Consider the following 7,470-nt stretch of genomic DNA (forward strand, 5'->3'; position numbering starts at 1 on the left):
AGGTGTTTCTGTCCATCCTTCCACTGTGAGAAGACAACTCAACACTGTGAGTCTGAGAGGGCGTGTAGCTGTCAAGAAGCTGTTACTGAGAAAAGGAAATAGACACAAAACAAGAAAAGTTGCAAATCATACGAAGCTGCTGGTGATCTCAGAACAACTGACCACCCCAGAGTCCAGACCTCAACATCATTGCATGCATTTGGATTACTTAGATTGTGGGAAACAGAAAATGCAACCAACTTATAAAGACTGAACTTTGGAGGTGTGCAGAAATATCCCTGCAGATTTCTTTGAGAACTTGAAAGCGAGCTGAAGGGAATTAAAGCTGTAATAAAGGCAAATGATGGAGACACTAAAAACTGAAAAAATTGACATTATATTTAGTTGTGGAGACTTTCTGTTAAATATTATTCTAGTTTTAGACACTAAATAATGAATAAGTTGTACTTCATGCCTGTTTGGACTGGAAACTAAATAAATGGGTGGACTTTTTCACAGCACTGTGTGTGTGAATACGTACATGTGTGAGAGCAAATGTGCATCGAATGATTGTGACCAACAATACTGTGAATGACTATCTAGAGCTCTGTCAGTTCTTCTACGATGTTTATTTAATAGAGACAGACACTTGAGCATAGAAGCATTGAGCATCACAAGGACTCGTCTGATGCCGCAACATTTATACGTGTTGTGCTGGTCTGAGTGGATCAGACACAGCAGTGATGCTGGAGTTTTTAAACACCTCAGTGTCACTGCTGGACTGAGAAAAGTCCACCAACCAAAAATATCCAGCCAACAGCGTCCTGTGACCACTGATGAAGGACTAGAGGATGACCAACACAAACTGTGCAGCAGCAGATGAGCTATCGTCTCTGACTTTACATCTACAAGGTGGACTGACAAGGTAGGAGTGTCTAATAGAGTGGACAGTGAGTGGACACAGTGTTTAAAAACTCCAGCAGCACTGCTGTGTCTGATCCACTTGTACCAGCACAACACACACTAACATACCATCACCACATCAGTGTCACTGCAGGGCTGAGAATGATCCACCACACAAATAGTACCTGCTCTGTGAGGGTCCATGGGGTCCTAACAACTGAAGAACAGGGTAAAAGGGGGCTTACAAAGTATGCAGAGAAACAGATGGACTACAGTCTGTAACTGTAGAACTACAAAGTGCGCCTATATAGTAAGTGGAGCTGATAAAATGGACAATGAGCGTAGAAACAAGGAGGTGGTCATAATGTTCTGCCTGATCGGTGTATATGCTCATTTGCAACGTTTGTCCCTAGATGGGCTTTTAATAAAACCCTACTTTTTAAACAATAAACACTGCTTATTAAACACAAGAGAGTATTTCCGAATGATGTACTACTATTGCGTACCTCCAACTTATCATGTAAATATGCAGAACAGCAGAAAAATTAATGTTATGCTGCATTTAGTTGTTAGTACTTATAGTACAGAGCTGTTGGGGAGAGCCACCATTAAAAGGAGATCCAGCTTTCTATATCTGTCCAAGGTCTGTCTTGCAGAGGTCTGTTATATATCCTCAAAGAGCAGTTCACAGAAGGAGTGTGTGTTTTAAATGCCGCTCCAGTGTTTTTGGATAGTCTTCCTACGTTCCATCTGAAGTGCTTTGGGGGCTTTTTTGAACGGTATTGTGTCTGCTAAAAGGATCTGAATGACGGAGAGCGAGGGGGGAAAGTGAGAGGGCTTATGAGGGGAAGCAGGGTCCTGTCTCCCGCGAGAGCTGCCGCATAGCCAAGAACTGACATAATATCTCCACACTACCACAAAGAGCACATCGCTAACCCTCAGTGGAGAGGCTGCCAGCGCAGCAGCTGCCAAACGCAATAACACTCACCCCCCCTCTTCCCCAACTCTCTCCCCTCGCTGCCTCACCAATCAACAAACCCCATTGTTTATGGGATGCTGTTATTGTTGGTCACCGTTCAAAAAACAAAAGGGAAAAAACTCCAGGGGCCCCGGGCCGCACGAAGGACTTCCAAAGCGGAGAGTGGAAAAAAAGGCAAGCGAGAAGAGTGCAAAAATTCCTTTCATTCCTTGCACTGTGTTTTCCAGATTCCCGAAAGGACAACGGTCGAGGCCTTGGAAGTAGACCGAGCCGTCAGGGGGATAGTGTCGTGAAGGAAAAAGAGCGAAAACACAGCCCAAAATTCTTCCACAGTTGTTATAGCTTGTAATAAGAACCTAAAAAGGCCTCCAATTACAAGTACACTACAAGCAGTTTATCACTAAAGTGAATCTTTGGTTGTACAAAAAAATAGAAGCCATCAACTGAGGTCTTTTTGGGCCACTTCACCAGCGATATCAATCTTTAGTGCACATCTTGTTATTGCTGACATATGCACAAATGGGGAGTTTTCTTCTTAGAGCTTTTCTAATTGTCAGAGGTTGTGTCAGCTAGGGGAGCAGGGACTGGTGAGCGAAGCCAACACGATTGAGAAATAGCAGGAAAGATTTCCACGGAGGAAAAGAAGATGAATGCGCAAGCAGCCTCCAGACATGACCAGAGTTGTCAGATTAGAAAAGAACAGGAAGAGCAAATGAGGTTGATATGTGCATTGGGACATTCGAGAGAGAACAATAACAAAAGCAGTGAGAGCGCTGGCAAGACTATGCTTTCGGAAAGCAAGCCTCTTTAATTAACAATAGTCAGAGTTACGTGGCATGCATTGTCTGTCGGAGTTCTGTTGCGCTGTTGATAAAGCAACACAAGCTGTTGTAGGGAAAGTGCTTTGGTTCAGCGTCTTAGTTTTGGGAGGTGATGATGGGCTGTTGTTGTCAGGCATTGTTCTGCGCTAGACTTTTATTCAGTTATTAACCTTAAAACTTATTAACCGCTGTAAATTATTCAGTAATTGTTATCAAAACTGCTTTGTATTTATGGGATAGAGGTGTGGGCCCATATGCAGATCCTTAGAGATTACAGGTTGAAGGCCTTAAGGGTCCTGAAGTACCCCTGTCCTGCATATTTTAGTGTTTGCGTGCACTAACACAGGTTAGCTGAAGAAATACACCAGCATTTTTTAACCAAATCTCTCCTTTGTAGCATATGATCAATTACCACAGAAAATAATTTTCATGTGTTTGAGTATTAAGCAATAGAACACTCAAAGTCATGTGTTATCGTGAATAACATCACAGCTGTGATATGGTCGCAGACATGAGCTGAAGCTGAGTGCTATAGACCATCACAGCCATATTATTCATGATAACACACCACCTTGAGTGCTCTATTGATTTTATACAACAATTCTGCGAAATAAAGAAAAAAGTCAAGCGAAGAAGCCAGAATATTGTAACAAATGTGATTTAATATTGACAGTTTCTTTGGCCAAAAATAGTAACTCAGCTCAGCTTTTCATTACTTGCCAGATGCATCTGAATGTCATTTTGTCCCAGCCAGTCTGTAAAGCATTTCAGCCCATCTTGTTTGCCAGATTGTTTAGTTGTTTAGTTTGTTTACTTGTTCCGCTGTCACAGCTGTCAACTGAAAAGCTTGTTTAGGAGCAACAACAGGTACACAATTTGACTTCTTCAGAGTCTGACCGAACGGCTGCAGGTTGAATATCATCTTATAGAAGTTATCTAATGTATCCATTTTCTGTTTTCATATGTGCTAACATAGAAAGTTAGTAATGAGTAGCTGCAGCATAAAGCGAGTCATTATATCGCGACCGGTGTTCAGTGGAGTGATACAGTTAACAGAACATAAAACCCATTGACTCGAAACGCAAGCAACGGACAATTGCCCGTTGACTTCTGTTATAAATATGTTTTAAAGCTTTGCAAAAAGGGATGATTACTTCATTAAAGGAATACTCCAGCATTTTTCAACCAGATCTCTCATTTTGTAGCATATGGTCAGTTACCACAGACAGTTTTGATACATTTTCATGGCATTTTGTCATAAAGAACAGAAAAGACTCTAAACACAGTTATTATAGAAACCAATGGGCAGATGCTGAAGCAATTTCTATAATAAATATTTTGGGAGAGGGCAGTTTTTGCAAAGCAACAGCCCATTGGCTGCTGTGTTTTGAAGAGTTTTTTTTCGGGGCGGGGGGCGGGGGCACAGTTTTAATGAAGCAACTGCCCATTGGCTGCTGTTTTAAATGTGTTTTGATGAGGTGAGGGGGGCAGTATTAATAAAGCAACTACCCACTGGCTGCTGTTATAAGAGTTTTCTAGTCAGTGGGTTTCCTATTCTTTTATGTAATTCTGTGTACATAAGCATATTCAAATTATCGTCTGTGGTAATCAACCATAGATAACAGATAAGATTAAAAAATGCTGACATATTCCTTTAATCGGCTGATTAGTTGTCTCAGGTGTGTCAGGGCAGGGAAAACACCAAATTATGCAGGACAGTGTTCTCCAGGATCAGGGTATAGAACCACTGAGCTCTGTAGAACTCCATGTATGCTTGTTGGTTCATGCACAAAACACATACGTGTGGTCCCTCACACACTTACACAGTCATTTATGGAGGTCTCAAATTCTTGTTCTCCACAGTGAATATTTCCTAGCCTCAGAACAATGTAAGTGCAGTGATGGCTGCATTCTTGGGTTACCAGGCTGAGAGAGCAGATAGCATAAGTATTTAGCAATGTCTGGAAAAATGAGCTCCAGGAGGTAGGCCTCTCTGTCCCTGATGGCGTGGCCAAGGGCCAAAGAGAGACGGAGAGCATCTTTAGAGACACGAAGTCATGCTCTGAGACACAAGCACAACTACAGCTGCTTACTGGAAAGCTAATATTTTCTGTGTGTGTGTGTGTGTGTGTGTGTGTGTGTGTGTGTTTGTGTGTGCACCCGCCAAAAAAAAAGTCTTCTACAAATTGCTCTTGGTTCAGAACCACAGACCGAAGCTGTGGTTGGCAATGGGTTGCATCTCTGCTTCTCCATTTATGTTTGGGTATTTCCCATTGTTTGCACATCTTTTATTTGTGTGTATTTTTTTAGGACGTCTAATCAGTGCAGCATGTTAAACCACTTGAGAAATGAGTTATGCTGGGTATATTAGGTCTTTTTACACTGGGCTGCCTTCTCATTTATGTAAAAAAAAGAAACTTGTGGTGTGGTACAGCAACGTATCTGCTGAACTACTGCTGTTATTTAGTATACACATAATGACCATAGTAAGTATTGCAGTACTGTGGAGATGTGACAACTAAGGTCAGGAAATTGAACCCTTAAGAGTTACAGACCAATTTTCTTGGAAATGCGAGTTCTAAAGCTTCAATTAATAGACAGTCCTTTACATTTTTGCCATATGTTGGCAAGAAGAAAAGATATTTTATTGTGATTTGAATTTGATGAAAATTTATTTTGTGTGCACAGTCTTTGTCATTTGTTCCATCAAAACAAACTGAAAAGTCTGCAGGACTCAGACATATCAATAAAGAATGTAACTTAAATGTAAATGTACACCAATGAGCCAGAACATCATGTCCACCTGCCTAATATGCTGTCATGTCCTTCACATGCAGCTGAAACAGCTTCAAACCATTAAGGTATGGTCTAGACCTCTGAAGGGTTCCTGTGGTGTCTGGTACCATGATGTTCACAGCAGAGCTTTTAAGTCCTGTAAGTTATGAGGTGGAGCCTCCGGATCGGACTTGCTGTTTCAGCAAATCCCATAGATGCTTGATTGAATTGATGCTTGATTGAATTGAGACTTGGGGAACTTGGAGGGGAATACTATGGCCATTAAGAGGTGTATTTGATCTGTAACGTTGTGTGGGTAGGTGGCACATGTCAAATTGATGCCCACATGAATGCCCAGCATCAGACTCCCTCCACTGGCTCGTCGTCCTGATGTACATCCAAATGCCATTGCTTCCACTGGTAAACAGCACGCACATACCCAGCTGTCCACGTGATGTAAAATAAACAGGACTCATCAGACCAGGCAACCTTTTTCCATTGCTCCAAGGTCCAGTTCTGACTCGCGCGTGTCCATTGTAGATGCTTTCAACAGTGGACATGGGTTAGCATAGGCACTCTGACCGGTCTGTGGCTGCACTGCTGCATACGCAGGAAGGTGTGATGCAGTGTGTGGTGACACATTTCTTCTATTGGTTAGGACAAGAGGGGATATCCTTTGCTGCCCTCGTACATTGATGACAGTATAGCAGAATGACAGTATAATTCTTGACTTACAGTTTACAGTTTACCATTTCGGTAATAATTGTTTTTGCAGATGTGACGTAACATTTCTTTGACCTTTTTGACCTCTTTAAATAAAATGTACCCCATCTAAGAAAGTAAACTCTTCGATAATGGAATGAACACTTAGCCTAGCTGTCTTTTGAGATGGATACATGTTCTGTATGGGACCTTGTAACATAACATCATAAGCAGTGGGGGGGTGGTTGCCTTGGGCTGCAGTTCCTATCAGACTAGCTGGAGGTGGTCATAGCATAGCCATCCATCCTCACTGTGAAAAGAGTGCAGTAGATGCCTGATTTACCACTCCCATTAAAAGCTGACAATTTCAGCCATGAAAATTGTTCCACTTCATATCAAAGCGATCTTCCACATTAAATTCCATGAAAACCTCTTTACCGTTGTTATTTTATGAGTTCCACAGACTTTTATTCATATTTCCTGGCAACAACTCATAGCTTTAACCTCAAGAACAAAATAACAATAAACAGGGAAACCCCCAGGTGATCATGTGCGAACGTTTGGGTGGCTGTTGAGGGGTTGGAGATTGGGTCTTAGATGGCATTGACAGACATTTAACATCCAAGAGCAAAATGCCTGTGTAAGAAAAAGCACTGGAGTTAATCAAGGGTTTATGAAACAAATTAAAACAATGAATGGTAGACAGGAAAAAGCCTTTTTGACTCTATGAAATGCCATAGGGGTTTCTGAGATCCTATCCAGTAGAAATGGTGTGCTTTGGACACCGCTGTGTTTTCATTGGTCATTTGTTGAAGCACAGAGCGCAATATCCGTGTTTTCATTGGGGAACTGAGCTTCCCACAAATAATTGTGAAAATAAACAATTCAAACCGTGCTGCATTTTCAGCAGCTCAAGGAATTTACCGTGCAATTCGCCTCACAATAAAACATTCAGTGGGTTTTGCATTTCTGGAGTCATTTGCTGTGTGTCCTCTCACATGTGCACAAACGCACTTACAACCGCTGTCTCCAATGGCTTTTCATTAGAGCACGAGGGATGACAGCACAATATATGACCTGGCTGAGGTTGAGGATTCTGGGGAAAGAAGTGGAATTTTGGAACTATTGATGGAACACAGTGCTGTCCACTGCTGGCTGGCCATGGAGGAACCCTTCATACAACGTGCTTGACTCAACTGAACCTACTCCTAGAGCAGAATTAATAACACCACTAATAACACTGCCAAGAACACTCAGGACAACTTTAGCCAGTGGTTTAACAAACTGAATTAGTTTTGTTGTGAGTTTTCT

This window comes from Colossoma macropomum, unplaced genomic scaffold (genome assembly GCF_904425465.1).
Source record: "Colossoma macropomum unplaced genomic scaffold, Colossoma_macropomum, whole genome shotgun sequence".
Classification (NCBI taxonomy): Eukaryota; Metazoa; Chordata; class Actinopteri; order Characiformes; family Serrasalmidae; genus Colossoma; species Colossoma macropomum.